Source organism: Bos indicus x Bos taurus, chromosome 3, assembly GCF_003369695.1.
Source record: "Bos indicus x Bos taurus breed Angus x Brahman F1 hybrid chromosome 3, Bos_hybrid_MaternalHap_v2.0, whole genome shotgun sequence".
NCBI classification, from domain to species: domain Eukaryota; kingdom Metazoa; phylum Chordata; class Mammalia; order Artiodactyla; family Bovidae; genus Bos; species Bos indicus x Bos taurus.
The window spans coordinates 15,703,939-15,717,896 of record NC_040078.1 but is presented as its reverse complement, the minus strand read 5'-3'; the positions used below and the strand labels follow the sequence as shown (position 1 = coordinate 15,717,896).

At 47.2% G+C, this 13,958-nt stretch overlaps 1 non-coding gene across 1 annotated transcript; it reads left to right on the top strand.

Moving 5' to 3' along the window:
- Window positions 1-13,361: 13,361 nt before the first annotated feature.
- On the top strand, window positions 13,362-13,464 carry LOC113890582. The gene has a single exon (XR_003510545.1). It is a non-coding gene; the product is annotated as a U6 spliceosomal RNA (small nuclear RNA).
- Window positions 13,465-13,958: the final 494 nt, after the last annotated feature.

Sequence of the window (13,958 nt, the reverse complement as noted above, 5' to 3'; positions counted from 1 at the left end):
AAGGATCAAAAACTTTTCCAAATCCCCACATTTACACTATTTCTCTCATTTTCAATTTCAGCCATTAAATACAATGAAGCAGAACAGAAAAGCTGTTTATCCTCCAGACCTGTAATGGAAATTCCAAGACTTACCTTGAAAACAAGAGCACGAGGTCACCCCAGAAAATGGATGCAGGACAACCAGCTGGGCTCACATACCAGCAGTGACTCTCTCCAATGCTGACTTCATGACAAGTGGAACTCCATCTGACACCTCGGGAGAACCACAAATAACCCCCCATCCTGGAGCAAGGGTCACTCAAAGATAACCCTTCTCACAGACGCTGGAGCTAGAATGCTGAGGGTCTACAGTGCCAGACAGGCGGAGGCCCAAGCACCGCTGGCTGGACACTTGGTACTGTGACAAAGTCCCCACTGCTGGGAACCACAGCCCAGCCTGGACTCCTCTTTCTGCTCCAGAGCCTCTGGTAGGTTTTTCTAATAAAAGGAAAGACACCAAAGAAGGGGGGAGACCTCATATAGGACACCCCCATGAGATCAGGTGGGCTGCCAGCCTAGTCATTTCAGTCCTGGCCTCTGCCCTCCACCTTGGAAATCTTCTCTTCCTGATAATGGGCTCGGTTGACTCTCAGGAGGGTCAAGAGAAGAGAGAACAATTTATTTCTGAATTTCCAGGCCGCCCATCGTTTGGATGGGGAGAAAGGGCATGTGGGCTGCACAAGGATACTCCTTCCATTGCCACAATACCAGGCCTGAGCCATAGTTCAGAAACCAATTCTAACAACAGTTTGGGGGCACCTACCAAGCCTGGTAGCTCAGGCGGTAAAGATTCTGCCTGCAATGCGGGAGACCTGGATGAGGAAGATCCCCTAGAGAAGAAATGGCTACCCACTACAGTATTCTTGCCTGGAGAATTCCATGAGCAGAGGAGCCTGGTGGGCTACAATCCATGGGGTCACAAAGAGTCGTACGTGACTGAGCAACTAACACTTTCACTTTCACCAAGCCCCAGGCATTGTGCAACCCACTTCTCACTGAGCTGGTGATCCTCTGTTAGGCAGTTCCTGTCATCCCCATCATACAGATAACAAGACGGTGCCCCCGTGGTTAAGAATCTGCCTGGCAATGCAGGGGACACCGTTTTGATCCCTCCAGGAACTAAGATCCCACATGCCTTGGGGCAACAAAGCCCGTGCACCACAACTACTGAGCCCACAGATCTAGAGCCTGTGCTCTGCAAGAGAAGCCACCGCCGTGAGGGGTCCGAGCACAGCAACTAGAGAGCGGCCCCTGCTCGCCGCAACCAGGGAAAGTCCACAAGCAGCAACGAAGACCCAGTGCAGCCAAAAATAAAACAAATAAAACTTGTAAAACAAAGAGAAACAAGAGGCCTAGGGGACCTGCCCAAGATCAAATAACTGAGTTGCAGACTCTAAAGGCCCGGCACGCTCATCTTGGCTGTTTTCCCATCTGGTGTTGAAAGGCACACACAGAAAGGAAATGAGACGAGGCTGTGCGTCTCAGAAAGCTGCTGCTGCTGCTGCTCAGTCCCTCTGTTGTGTTCGACTCTTTATGACCCTAGGGACTGCAGCCCACCAGGCTCCTCTGTCCACAGGATTCTCTAGGCAAGTATACTGCAGCAGGTTGCCACTTCCTCCTCCAGGGGATCTTCCTGACCCAGGAATCAAACCCATTGTCTCCTATGTCTCCTGTACTGCAGGTGGATTCTTTACTGCTGAGCCTCTGGGGAAGCCCTCTCAGAAAGAGTATGTGCCAAAAATAATCCATTATTCTAACTGGGGAGTTTTTCCCACAATTTAGGAAACCTTGCCTCCTCTGATTGCTCTGAAACTATGTTCCCAGCACTGATTTTATGACAAATACCGTCTCTGGCAATCCCTGTGGCCCATGGTGGGAGCCCCGGGGAGGCCTGGTGAGCACTAATCGTCTTTCTTAGCATAATAGCTTTTTCCTCCTGCAAACCTAGTGATTAAGCCTCCTGGTGGCTCCAGGAACTGGCAGATGTGAGCCGCAGAGGGTGAGAAAGGCCAGTGGCTTCCTACTTACTTCTTGTTACTTCCATTAGAGAGCTTCTAAACCACCCAGAAGGGCCATAGAAGGGAAAGATGAGAAAGAGGGATGAGAGCCTACCCTGAAGGCCCCCTAGATCTTATCATAGCTGCTTCCTGTGCTCTGAACCTTGATTCTGGCCAATGGGGCACTTCTGCATCTCCCAATAAAAGCCAAGAAGGTTAGCACCCGCCCCCCAACCAAGAAATTTCAGTTTGCCCAGTTCTTTTAGACCCACAGATCTCGTCCGATCAAATTTTTAGAATAGAGAAGAAGAACAAGATTGCAAGAGAGCCTGAGAGACCTGAACCCCAGGTCTAGGACTGGAGAAGATTTATTTTTGTGTTATTGGTACCAAAGCAGGAATTTTCCAGAATAGGTTACCAGAGACAAGCAAGCAGCCAGTATCTCCTACTTCAGGCTAGACAAGTTTTCACTGGAAAGATCTGGTCTCCCCATGAAGTAAAAGATGCAAAGTGCTTAGCACAGAGACAGCATGTGATAGGTACTCAAATGTTCATCTTTCTTGCCTCACTTTTCATCCTTTTCATATGAAGGTGTTTCACTGACGGAAAGGAGGCTTTGGTAAATAAAAGGGTTCTGTCACCTGGCTAAAGAATCCAAAAGCTCTAGGGGACTTCCCTGGTGGTCCAGTGGTTAGGAATCCACCTTCCAATGCCGGAGATGTGGGTTCGATCCCTAGTCAGGGAATGAAGATCTTACATGTAGTGGAAGACGGGAAATGAGTGACTTTGCAGTTGCACTTAATGTTTCATATCCCATCTGTGTGCTTTATCGCTCAGTTGTGTCCAACTCCTTGCAACTGTAGGCTCCTCTCTAGGGAGTATTCCCTTCTCCAGGGGATCTTCCCGACCCAGGGATGGACCCCGGGGTCTCCTGCATTGCAGGCGGATTCTTTACCATCTGAGCCACCAGGGAAGACCTCGGGGCAGTTAAGCCTGTGCTCCACAACTAGAGAGCCCTCGTGCTGCACTGAAAGATCCCACGTGCCACAGCTAAGACCCAACACAGCCAAAATTTTTCTTGAAAAATCCAAAAGCTCTAAATTCAATGCATCTAATTCATTTTAGTTCATGCCATTGTTCGGGAGGGGGAAAGTCACCCTTGGCCCTAAGAAATGATGACGTAAGGGGAGGATCTCTGAGCATACGTGTAGTTTTGCCCTGTCTGGCCTGAATAGGGCCCATCAGAGGTGAAGAACCTGCATCTATGGGGCTCATTTCCACCTGGAGGAGCTTGGAGAAACTAGCCCAAGTGTAGACAGAGCCCAACTCCAAGGCGAGCTTAGTCACGCAGCTTCTGAGTTGTTCTTGGCTGGGGCGGAGGGCGGGGGAGGTGTCAGTCCCCTTGCTTCTCCCATCGCCCTGGCCTTGACTGTACTGAAGCGGCTTTGCCGAGTGATGCACCAGAGGAGAGCAGAGACGGGCATCCTTGCGGCAGTTTGTCAGCTGTACCGAAAAAGTGATGGTGGGGGAGGTGGTGGAAGTCAGTGACTCAAAGCAGGTTCGGGGATTATCTGCTGTTTTCAATTATCCACGTCCCTCATCACCATGGAGAATTGAGAATTGGGTGTATTTGCCTCCCCCTCAGCGCTCTTGCTGGCATTAGAGATGTGATTTGTACTTGGAGCAACTGTGGGAAAGGACTCAGAACGGTCTCTGTATGAACTCCCCCTAGCACTGAAATGCCATGAAATAACTCTCTGCGCCTGGCCCCTCCTGGTCCCTTTAAAAATAACTGGAAGAGAAACATACCTAGTGGGAAGGGAAGTGACAATCACTGAGCATCCACGTGGGACTCAATACTCATTCTGAGCCAAGGAAACTACAACTCCGAGAGGTTAAGTGATTTGCCCGTGACTTGTCAGAGGCAGAAGCAACAAAGCTGGTGCTCTAGCGCAGAGCCAGCGGGCCTCAAGGCTCACCCCAAGGCTCCTTTCCCCACCCCACCCCTCTCTCAGCGAACTCACGCTTCCCTCACAAGACACAGTGGGCCCGTCTTGGACCTCCCTGTCTGTATTTGCTAAGATACTTTCAGTTGCCAGTAAAGAAACCCTAACTCAAGAGAGTTTACAAAGACATTTAGGGAGTTCCCTGGTTGTCCGAGGGGTTAGGACTCGGCAGTTTCACTGCTATGGCCCAGATTCAGTCCCTCCTTGGGGAACTAAGGTCCTACAAGCCACATGGCAAAAAAAAAAAAAAAGGACATTTAGTATCCCACACACTAATTCCAAAGGTAGGACACTTTCAAGGGCCATTAATTTGATGGTGCGGGTCACCATGAACATGTTCTTTCTGACTTTCTGCTCTGTCTTCTGCATGTTGGCCACTCCCTCATGGTCACACGATGGCTGCAGCCCCTCCAGGCGTCCCACCATTACACTTCAAAGCGCAAAGACAAGTAAAGGAAGCACTCTTGTCTTGGATCTCTCTCTCTTTTTTTTTTTAACATTTATTTATTTCCTTGGCTGCTTCAGGGCTCAGTTGCAGCATGCAGTATCTTCGACTTTTGTTGCAGCGTGTGAATTCTCAGTTGCAGCATGTAGGATCTAGTTTCCTGACCAGGGATCGAACCTGAGCCCCCTGCATTAGGAGCCAGGAGTTTTAGCAGAGCCCACTAGGAAAGTGGAACACCAGGGAAGTCCCTTGGACCTCTTTTTAATAATGAGAAAAACTGTCCCAGCAGTCCCTCAGTCTTCCTTCACTTCTCACTGGTTAAAAATGGGTTGCATGCTCAGACCTAAGCCAATCACTGAGAAATCCCATGGGAGTGGGATTACCATGCTGTCTAGATTGGGACCTGTTGTCCTGTAAGGAAGGTGCTGACCAGAGGGTGTGGACAAAGTGGGAATTCATGAAAGACGTGAGTCAAGTACTGTATCTGCAAGCTAGCCAAAGATCCAAATGTACGTCATTAAAAGGATGCTTGCCCTGAGTGTGGACCTGAGGACATGCACCAACTCAGCATCCCTGTAACGCCGATAAAAAGGGGCGAGGCACCAGCTTGCACCAAAATGAAAACCACTGGCCTTATTGTGAGCTTGCTTATCTAGAAGACACACACAACCGCCTTCATTAGAGAGATTTGGAAAAGAAATCTTATCAGAGATGTGTTCTATCACATAACAGGGAAGCAAAGCCTTTTGTGAAACTTAACAGGCCACACAGGTGAGGCAAGCAGCTACGCAGCATCAAGGTCTTTAATTTCCTGTAGGAAGCCTGATGATTATCTGTCTGGAAATGTCTCAGCTCAAGTAGGGATATATGAGAGCCAGAATTAAAGGGCTCTTTATGTGGTCATGCTCTAAATTCAGACTCCTTAAAGAGAGATGCTTGTCTAAGAAGGCCAAACAAACTCAGAGTAGCCCATCAACTCTGCCCTCTCCAAAGCCCCTCAAAGGCAGGCCAGGGCCCCTTTCAATGGAGAAAACCCCTTTCAGGTCAGAAAACCCTGACCTGAAGACAGGCAAGAGATAAGGGAAAAGAGAAAGAGAAAATATGCAAAGCAAGAGAGACAAAAACACTCGGAGAAACAGGAAGCAGAGAGTGAGAACAAGAGACTAAAGAGAGATGGAAAAGAGAAAGGGAGGAAAGTAGATGTGACAAAGGGGAGAGAAAGGAGGAAAAGGAGATGAGAAACTGGGAAAAGAAGGGAAGAAAGACAAGCCACAGAACTAGGCAGACAGGAGATGTCCAATGATCACTTTTTCAAGGATTCTTGTTTACTGGTTGGAATTTCCAGCCCTAGGTAATCTTCTTATAGCTGGCTTTGCTTTCTGCACGAGGACAGAAATCCGGGGGTCACACAATGTTTTTCCAGCCAGCAGGATCCAGATGTTTCCAGTTCCTGAACGAGGCTGTACTGAAGGGTCAAGGGGTCATTACTCAAAGAGGCCTTGAATACGCCTGACTCCTAGTTAAAGGTGGAAGAAGAAACAGCCGGGACTCAAAAGAGTTATTCTCACTTTGTGAGCTCTGACATCTGAACTCACTTCTTATCCTGGTTTCCGTGGATGGGATGAGGACAAGCGTCTATAAGCAATCTGTGTATTCCATCTTCCCACATACCCTCTCCAGGAATAACTGTCAACTTAGCAAAAGCTCTGTTTCCCTCTAGTTGCTGCCTAAAGAACTCTTATTCACCCCTCAAGACCCTATTCAGATGAGCCTCCTTCCATGACCCTTTACACCCCCCAAAGGGTCAGCTGCATCCCCTGCTAGGTGCCCCCTAACACTCTGAAAAGGAATTCTCTTGAGGCACTTCTCACATGGCATTGTAATTATGTATTTATGTTCCCCAGTAACTGGGCAATGCCACAAACATAGCAGAAATGCCATAAATATTTGTTGACTTAATGAATGAATAAATAAATAAGTCTGCTTCCCTGACTAGATGGTGAGCTGCTCAACTTGTGTGGAATCAAACTGAATCCCAGAACACTGGAGCCAAAGAGCACTTAGCACCCACCGAGTCCAGCTCTCAAATATCAGTTTTATCACAAACATGAACAATAGAATCTAGGAATCACCTAAGATTCAAGCTCTTCTTACATCCCTGGGAGTAGATCACTAATCTATGTAAATGTGTAGACACAGGAAGGTTCCAGTGTTTTCATTTATTTTCTTTTCTGAATTTTCATAGGAAAGGCTTCCTCATCATGAAAGGTTTAGAAAGAATAGAAGACAATAAAGAAGCCAAAAAAATCATGTATATACTCTCTATCTGAATCAGGCATTGTTGATGTTTGGCATATCCCAGTCTTCTGCGATGGACTGTTTTCCTTATAAAATTGAGATCGTGGTGTATGTACATAGGTTTTAGAGTAGTTGTAATTAGTATGTATCTGACTTTCTGTTCTGTTTATTTCATAAAAGGAAATCTCACCAACACATTAAATTCCATCGTACTACAAATAAGTATAATCCTACCTGCTGCTGCTGCTGCTAAGTCACTTCAGTCGTGTCCAACTCTGTGCGACCCCATAGACGGCAGCCCACCAGGCTCCCCCATCCCTGGGATTCTCCAGGCAAGAACACTGGAGTGGGTTGCCATTTCCTTCTCCAGTGCATGAAAGTGAAAAGTGAAAGTGAAGTCGCTCGGTCACAACCGACCCCATGGAATGCAGCCTACCAGGCTCCTCCGTCCATGGGATTTTCTAGGCAAGAGTACTGGAGTGGCTTGCCATTGCCTTCTCCGTAATCCTACCTACTCGGTGTTTTTGTTAGTCTTCCTCTCCCATCTTATGTCTATAGTTTGCTCAGTCATTCACTATTTTGGGGTGCTTGTCAGTTTCTGACCATTATCAGCATCACTGCTCTGAACCTCCAGCAAGCACGTATGTGTGGTTAGAGGTAAAGCTTCTAATAACAGCATCATCGATGGATTCCGGAAGTGCTGCATGTCAGCCAGCTTAGATGGAAGCAAGGACAATGTGCTCTGGAAGCTGCTAACTGACCCTAAAGGTGGCTGTGGTGATGGTGGCACCACTGGTGTGTGCTTGCAGGTGAAGTGTATGAGCTCAGGGGGCTGGGGCCAGGTTGCCATGATATACCTGGAGCCCAGATCCTGGCACACAGTGGGCAAATGAATGAATGCATGAATGGTGCATAGATGGGGGTGGGGGTGGATGAACTGTGCTTAGATGCCTTGGCAGCATCTCAGCCTCCTGTGTGTTATACTCCCTGACTGCAAAACAGAGCCCCAAGCCTCTGGGGAAATCTGGGACTGGTACGTGTTAGCAGCAGGGAAGTGTTCCAAGTCTGTGGTCCGCAGTGCCGCCCTGCGGCAGCCGGACCCTACCCCCAGCTGAGCAGCAAAGGGAACGAATGGTGATGAGATGCTGAGTACAAAGCTCCCCCGGCACCCGGTGTCCCTCACGTGTTCTCACACCCACACACCCACCCGCTCCTACCCACATGAGCCTCTCCGCTCTCATCTGGGGTAACCACCGGAGCAGTCTGTTTGGGCAGATAACCTGCTGGGTGGGAAAGAACATAACAGGGCTTTCCCCGTCATCCAAGGAGCAGCACTTGTCTGCTGGCCGTTCAACCGACAAAGCAGGTCAGCAGGCCTGAGAGCGGCTGTTCTGCTGTTCACTCCATGTACAGTCTTCGGGCCCCTGCTAAGCCTAATACCGAGAATTCAAGGTGAACAATAGATGAGTCCATCCTTAAGGAACTCACCCTTTTGTCCCAACCTGGCTCCTGTTTTGCAATCCCAAAACCATCCCCTTGTCCCGTATTCCTCATCTCAGGCAGAGACAGCCCCGTCACCACCACCCACACGCCCCTCCAGATGCTGGGAGCCGTTCTCAGTTCCTGCTTCTGATCCTGCCGACCCAGGCTCATAAACGCCTTACAACATCTTCCTCTTTTCCTCTCCACCTCTCTAGTCCAAGCCATGACCCCAACACCTCCTGATTGGTCCGACTGTCACCTCCCCCACCTTCACACCCAACCTGCACAGGGCAGCAGAGAAATCCTTTGAAAATGTGAATCTGATCATATTGCTCCACTGCTTGCATGCACGCTGATTCGCTTCAGTCGTGTCTGACTCTTTGAGACCCCATGGACTATAGCCCACCAGGCTCCTCTGTCCCTGGAATTCTCCAGGCAAGAATACTGGAGTAGGTTGCCATGCCCTCCTCCAGGGGACCTTCTCGACCCAGGGATCGAACCCACATCTCTTGCGGCTCCTGCATTACAGATGCATTCTTTACTGCTAAACCACCAGGGAAGCCCTGCTCCTCTGCTTAAAAGCCCATAATGGCTTCCCAGGGCCCTTGGGATGAAAGCCAAAGTCCTCTTCAGTGCAGCAGCATGGCCCAGGGGGGCTGACCTCACTCTCCTCCCTTACATCACCCTTCATCTCTCCCCGCCTGCTCCCACACACCCACCTCACTGGCTTCCTCCAGCTCTACAGAGAGCCAGGTGACCTCACCACTCAGGGTGCCCATGATGTTCCTCTGCCTAGAATACCACCAACACCCCTTCCCACCATCTTCCTTCCCTGACCACCAACCCCTCCCCATCCCTAGAGCTCCCATGCAGCCATCGCTTCCTTAAGGAAGCCATCCCTGATCCCTAGGCTAAGGCTGGTTCTCTGTTATTCATTCCATTAATACCCTGTCCTAGCTTCCCTGGCCGGAGAAGGCAATGGCACCCCACTCCAGTACTCTTGCCTGGAAAATCCCATGGGCGGAGGAGCCTGGTGGGCTGCAGTCCATGGGGTCGTGAAGAGTCAGACGTGACTGAGCGACTTCACTTTCACTTTTCACTTTCTTGTATTGGAGAAGGAAATGGCAACCCACTCCAGTGTTCTTGCCTGGAGAATCCCAGGGACGGAGGAGCCTGGTGGGCTGCCGTCTATGGGGTCGCACAGAGTCAGACACGACTGAAGTGACTTAGCAGCAGCAGCAGCTTCCCTGGCACTAGCTCAATTCTAACCAGAGGCTATGTACTTAGTGCTGGAGCCTTCTACCCCAACTCTCACTAAAACAGAAACTCCAAAGAGTGGGTGCCGGGTAATCTAGGGCCTGGAGCACAGAAATTCTACAAAAATTAAGTAAGACACTTTCCTGCTGGTCCAAGGGTTAAGAATCTGCCTTCCAGTGCAGGGGACATGAGTTCATTTCCTGGTCAGGGAAATAAGATCCCATGTCCCGTGGAACAATTAAGCCCCAGGCACCACAACTAATGAGCCTGTGTGCCACAACTAGAGAAGCCCACGCGCCACAAAGAAAAATCTCACATGCCACAACGAAGACCCAATGTGGCCAAATTAATTAATTAATTTTTTAAATTGTTAAGTGACAATTATAGTATAGAGCTAGGAGCTGTGACAGTAGACACCGATGAGGCCCCTGGATCAATCCCTAAAAAATGGGTGGGGCTGAGGTGAGCCAACCAGGGGCTAGAGTGAAGAGATTCTCACTTTAGGCAGAGATAAAGCTTTGGAGGATGGTTTTGTAGAAACTGAAAATAATCCCAGATGGCTTGGATTCACCTGAGTGCAAGACACTTTGAGAGATGGCAGAAGACAAAAAAAAAAAAAAAGAATTAAGCAGGAGATAGATTGAAGGATTTTTATAACCAAGAGAGGTAGTTTGATAAGGAAATGGAGAGCATCAAAGGATTTAAACAGGAGAGTGACCTTATTAAAAAAAAAAAAAGTACACTTTGGCTCCAGTATGGAGAAAGGATGGCATGGTATCAAGGTTGGAGGCAAGAAGATCAATTTGGAGGCTGCTGCAGTAATCCAAGAAGCTGATAAGGGCCTGGGCTAAGGCAGTAAGAAGAGAAAGGAGGGAAAGAGGAAAATTAGAGAGGTGTTGAAGATAGGATTGACAAGGTGACAATTTTGGTAATCTATTTTGGTGACAAAATAGATTAAGATGGAGAAGAGGGTCATTCCCAAATTCCTGTCTTGAGGAGCTCAGTGAAGGCAAATTATCTAAGATAAGGAATGCAGGATGAAGAAGAGATCAGGGCAAGGTGATGATACACCACTTATTTGATATGTTGAAATTCAGGTGTCTATGAGCCAAACCAAATGCACATGTTAAATGGGCCCGGAGCTCGAGAGAAGCCAGCAGGTATGCAGTTCAGAAACAATTTGTCAAGTACTTGGAATGAAAGGTTGATGCTCAGAAGACTTCCCTGGTGGTACAGTGGATAGGAATCCGCCTGCCAGTGCAGGAGACACGGGTTCAATCCCTGGTCTGGAACAATTCCGCATGCCACGGAGCAATGAAAAGCCAGTGCACCACAACCACCGAGCTTGTGTGCTGCTACTACTGAAATCCATGCACCTAGAGCCTGTGCTCCCCAACAGGAGAAGCCACCGCGATGAGAAGCCTGAGCCCTGCAGCAAAGAACAGCCCCGCCCACTGCCACTAAAGAATGCCACTAAAGAAAGCCTGGGCACAGCAAGGAAGACCTAGCAGAGCCAAAATAAATAAATAATTTGTTAAAAAAAAAAAAAAAGAAAGAAAGGTTGATGCTCAGAGATGTCAATATCAGAGAGGACTAAACAGAAAACCTTAAAAGCAACCAGAGACGTTATATCCAGAAGAAAGAGGATAGTGTAATAGCAGACTTCCTGTCATAAGTAATTCAAGCCAGAGAACTTAGAGACGTTATATCCAGAAGAAAGAGGATAGTGTAATAGCAGACTTCCTGTCATAAGTAATTCAAGCCAGAGAACTATTAAACAACATCTTTAAAGTATTAAAAGAAAAGCACTATCGGACTTCCCTAGTGGGGACGCAAGTCCAGTCCCTGGTGGGGAAACTAAGATCCCACATGCCGGGGAGCAACTGAGCCCACGGGCTGCAACCACTGAGGCTGAGCGCCAAGCTAGAGAATCCGTGTACAAGAAACCCCACGTGACGCAGCGCAGATCCCGCGTGCCACGGCTAGAGAATCCGTGTACAAGAGACCCCACGTGACGCAGCGCAGATCCCGCGTGCCGCGGCTAGAGAATCCGTGGACAAGAGACCCCACGTGACGCAGCGCAGATCCCACATGCCACGGCTAAGGCCCTACACAGCCGAAGGGAATAAAAATGAATAGATAAATATTTTTAAAAGAAGAAAAGCACCGTAGACTATGAACTCTATACCCAGTGAAAAATCTTCAAAATGAAGATAAAGACGTTTTCAGTCATACAAAACCTAAAATGTTTCATCAAAAGGAGATCTGAACTATAGTTATATATGTTAAAGGAAGTCCATCAAACAGAAGGAAAATGATAACATGTATAGATATATATATGTATATATATATATATATATACACACACACAAAGGAATGAAGAACATCAAAACTGGTAACTATGTGAATAAGCAAAAAAATTAGAGAAAATGGAATTATTTAAAATACTGATTAATCCAAAACTAGACAAAAAAAGGGGGAAAGAGACAAAAATAAAGAGGACAAACAAAAATCAGTTAGGATGTAAATGCCTTAAACAGTACAATCAACCAAGTTGACCTGATTGACATTTACAGAACCCTCCAGGCAACAATAGTAGAACACATTATTTTCACGTGCACGTAGGACATTTACCAAGACAAACTATATCCAGAGCCCTAAAGCAAGTCTCAAAGAATTTAAGTCACATAAAAATATTCTCTGGCTATAATGAAACTAACTTAGAAATCAATAACAGAAGTCAGACAGAGAAGGGGGAATATCATATGATATACCTTATATGTGGAATCTAAAAAGAAATGATACAAATGAACTTACTTACAAAACAAACAAACAAACAAAACCCTCACAGACTTAGAAAATGAACTTACGGTTGCAAGAGATGGGGGCTGGTAGGGATAGTAAGTGGAGAAGGCAATGACACTCCACTCCAGTACTCTTGCCTGGAAAATCCCATGGGTGGAGGAGCCTGGTAGGCTGCAGTCCATGGGGTCGCAAGGAGTCGGACACGACTGAGCAACTTGACTTTCACTTTTCACTTCCATGCATTGGAGAAGGAAATGGCAACCCACTCCAGTGTTCTTGCCTGGAGAATCCCAGGGATAGGAGAGCCTGGTTGGCTGCCGTCTATGGGGTCGCACAGAGTTGGACACGACTGAAGCGACTTAGCAGCAGCAGCAGCAGGGATAGTAAGAGAGCTTGGGATGGTCATGTACACACCGCTGAATGGATAACCAACAAGGACTTACTGTATAGCACATGGAACTCCGCTCAATGTTATGTGGCAGCCTCGATGGGAGCAGGGTTTGGCGGAGAATGGATACATGTATATGTATGGCTGAGTCCCTTGGCTGTTCATCTGAAACTATCGCAACATTGTTAATCGGCTGTACCCCAGTACAAAGTGCAAAAAAAATTACAGAAAGATCTCAGCAATATCCGCAACCATTTGGAAACCAAATAACACACCTCCAAATAATCCATGGGTCAAAGAAGAAATCAAAGGGGACAACAGAAAGTATTTTGGATGAAAAGAAAACACACAAATTATAATTTGCCATGAAACAATACTTAAAAGTTATAGCACCAAATAGTGTATTAGAAAAGAATAAAGAATCGTTCAGCGGTTAAGATTTTGCACTTCCGCTTCAGGGTGTGCGGATTCAATCCCTGGTCAGAGAACTAAGGTCCCGCAAGGTACAGCCAAAAAAAAATTTTTTTAAGAATAAGAATCACAAACAAATGACTTTAGCTTTAATGTTAAGAAGTTGGGGTGCTCGCTTTAGCAGCACATATACTAAAATTGGAACCATACAGGGCTTCCCAGGTGGCGCTAGTGGAAAAGAATCCGCCTGCCAATGCAGGAACAATACAGGGAAGATTAGCATGGCCCCTGGGTGAGGATGACAGGCAAACTGGTGAACGCATTCCATATTTTAAAAGAAAAAGTTAAGGAAAAAAGAGAAAATTAAAAACCTAAGCAAATGAAAGAAAGGAGTATCAGTGGAAATCAATGAAATAGAAAACCTAAAAAATTAGGGGAAAAAAATCTATCAAACCAAAAGCTGCATCTTTGAGAACATTAATGAAATTGATGAATCTCTGACTCCAGGATAACAGCTGGTCACAAGAAATACCAAGCTGTGATTAGAAGCCTGAAGTTTTGAGCCCTACTCCTCATCCTCCAGAGAGGGGAGAGAGGCTGGAAATGGAGTTAATTAAAATTGATCATGCCTACATGAGGAAGCCTCCATAAAATCCCAATCGCACGGGGTTTGGGGACCTTGCAGGTTGGTGAACACACCATATTGTGGTAAAACAATGGTCCCCAGCTCCTCAGGGACAAAGACTCCTGTGCTTGGGACCCTCCCAGACTTTGCCCCGTGTATCTCTGTATATCCTTAAATAAACTGGTAACATATTTTTTAAAAAA